The sequence below is a fragment of the Coenobita brevimanus genome, chromosome 29, assembly GCF_032717465.1.
Source record: "Coenobita brevimanus isolate Jiangsu-jjx chromosome 29, ASM3271746v2, whole genome shotgun sequence".
Classification (NCBI taxonomy): Eukaryota; Metazoa; Arthropoda; class Malacostraca; order Decapoda; family Coenobitidae; genus Coenobita; species Coenobita brevimanus.
In genome coordinates this window covers 44,149,263-44,151,762 of record NC_136982.1, presented here as the reverse complement: position 1 = coordinate 44,151,762, position 2,500 = coordinate 44,149,263, and positions in this window count along the sequence as shown.

Below are 2,500 nucleotides of genomic sequence, written 5' to 3'. Positions count from 1 at the left end.
TGCCGTGTGAAAAAAGATAAATATTCCTGATTTTCTCAACCCCCACTTCCTCTCATTATACTTAAGGTGACGAAATCCATTAAAAAAAATATATATTCAAAATCATTCTAACTCCCAATTCTTTTTAGATGATATTAAAGTACGAAACTAAATTAAAAAAAAAAAAGGGGCCTAATTTTCCCAACTCACACTTTTCTCAAATTAAAATAACAAAAAACTAACATATTATTAAAGTAACTAAGAAGGAACATACGGTAGTTCATAAATAAAAGCTGCATCTTTTTTTTCTGAGGGGGATTCATTTTGGGGGGTGGGGAGGGGGGGGAGAGGAAGGGATTCATATAGGGAGGTGGGGAGGAGGGGAGAGTGAGGGATACATATATATAAGGAGGAAGGGAGGGAGAGAGAGGATTTATATAGGGAGGGGGGGGAGGGAGAGGAAGGGATTCATATAGGGTGGTGCGGAATGGGGGAGGGAGAGGGAGGGATTCATATGGGGAGGTGGAAAGTGGGGGAGGGAGAGGAAAGGATTTATATACGGAGGTGGGGAGGGAGAGAGAGGATTTATATAGGGAGGGGGGAGGGATTCATATGGGGAGGTGGGGAAGAGGGAGGAGGGAGGGATTTATACAGGGAGGGGAAGGGAAAGGGATGGATATATATAAGGAGGAGGGAGGGATTCGTGTAGGGAGGTGGGGAGGGGGGAGGAATAGGGAGGGATTCGTGTAGGGAGGTGGGGAGGGGGGAGGAATAGGGAGGGATTCGTGTAGGGAGGTGGGGAGGAGGAGGGAGGGATTAATATAGGGAGGGGGGAGGAAGGGGAGGAGAGGGATGGATTTATACAGGAAGGGGAAGGGAAAGGGAGGGATTCATATAAGGAGGTGGAGAGGGAGAGGGAGGGATTTATAGAGGGAGGGGGGAAGGATAGGGAGGGATTCATATAGGGAGGTGGGGAAGAGGGAGGAGGGAGGGATTTATACAGGGAGGGGAAGGGAAAGGGATGGATATATATAAGGAGGAGGGAGGGATTCGTGTAGGGAGGTGGGAAGGGGGGAGGAATAGGGAGGGATTCGTGTAGGGAGGTGGGGAGGGGGGAGGGGGAGGGAGGGATTCATATAGGGAGGTGGGGAGGGGGGGACAAAGGGGTATGTGAGACTTTTAATACTGTGTTGAAATCTAAACTGGTCAGCTCTGTTTTCATGTCATGTTTTAATAAAGTCCACTCACTCATTTAGAAGGAGTTTCATTACACAGACTAACAGACAGACACACATGCACACACACACAGCCAGACACACACACATGTACACAGACACAGACAAACCGACACACATGCATACACAAACAGACAGACAGACAACAAACATGCCAATTCTTCCGGTTATATGGGGGTAATGTTGCATTAAAGGGAGCTTCAGACATTAGAAGGAAGGAAGGAAGGAAGGAAGGAAGGAAGGAGGGAAGAGAGGATGAAGGAAGGAGGAAAGAAAGGAAGAAAGGATGGAAGGAATGATCAGCAGGAAGGAAGATATGAATGAATGAATGAATGAATAAAAGAAAGAAAGAATGAAGGAGGAAAGGAAGAAAGTAAAAAGAAAAAGGAGAAAACATTTGAGGGGGAACGAGAGAAATTCAGAGGTAGTATTTCTTCCCATGAAAGACGGTGACTGACAGCACGACAGAAAGAGTGACAGACAACAAGACAGACGCGAGACTGATAGCAGATAGAGCCAGGGTTCGCAAAGTTTCGGTTAAATCCCAGCCCACCATCCATTCACTCGATGTAATCCTATTATACTGAGTCACAAAGCCCTTCAACACACCCGTACAACACAGCCCTTCCCTTAACACAGCAGCTCAGGCCACCACAACATAACACAGCCGTCCAACCAAGTCATTTAACACAGCACAACATAACACAGCCTTCCAACCAAGTCATTTAACACACCGCAACATAACGCATCCTTCCAACCAAGTCATATAACACACAACAATATAACACAGCCTTTCAATCGTCATTTAACACAGCCAAACATAACACAGCAACACAGCCTCTCAACATAACACAGCCTATCAACCACGTCCATCAACACATCCCCTCAACACAGTCCATTAACACATCCCCTTAACACAGCCCTCCAATCACGTCTCTTAACACAGCCCCTCAACACCGCCTCACCTTCGTTAATTGCCCTACCTGATTTAATTAGCACACACGCTTTGGTCACCTGGAGAGGCGGGCATTTTGGAAGCCATACCGGTGACTAATTGACCTAATGTGACCTCCGAAATTAGAAACCCAAGGCAGCAGGTCAACAATACTCTCACCACTCTAACCTGGTGTAAAATTGCCACCTTAACTCTCTTCACTTTAACTTGGCGTAAAATTGCCACCTCTCCAGTAGTGGAAAGGATACAATACACAACTATAGTTCTTTCACCTTAACTTGGCCCAGATTTTCGTCCTTTTGAAGCTTATTTCACATCGACCAGTGGCAGA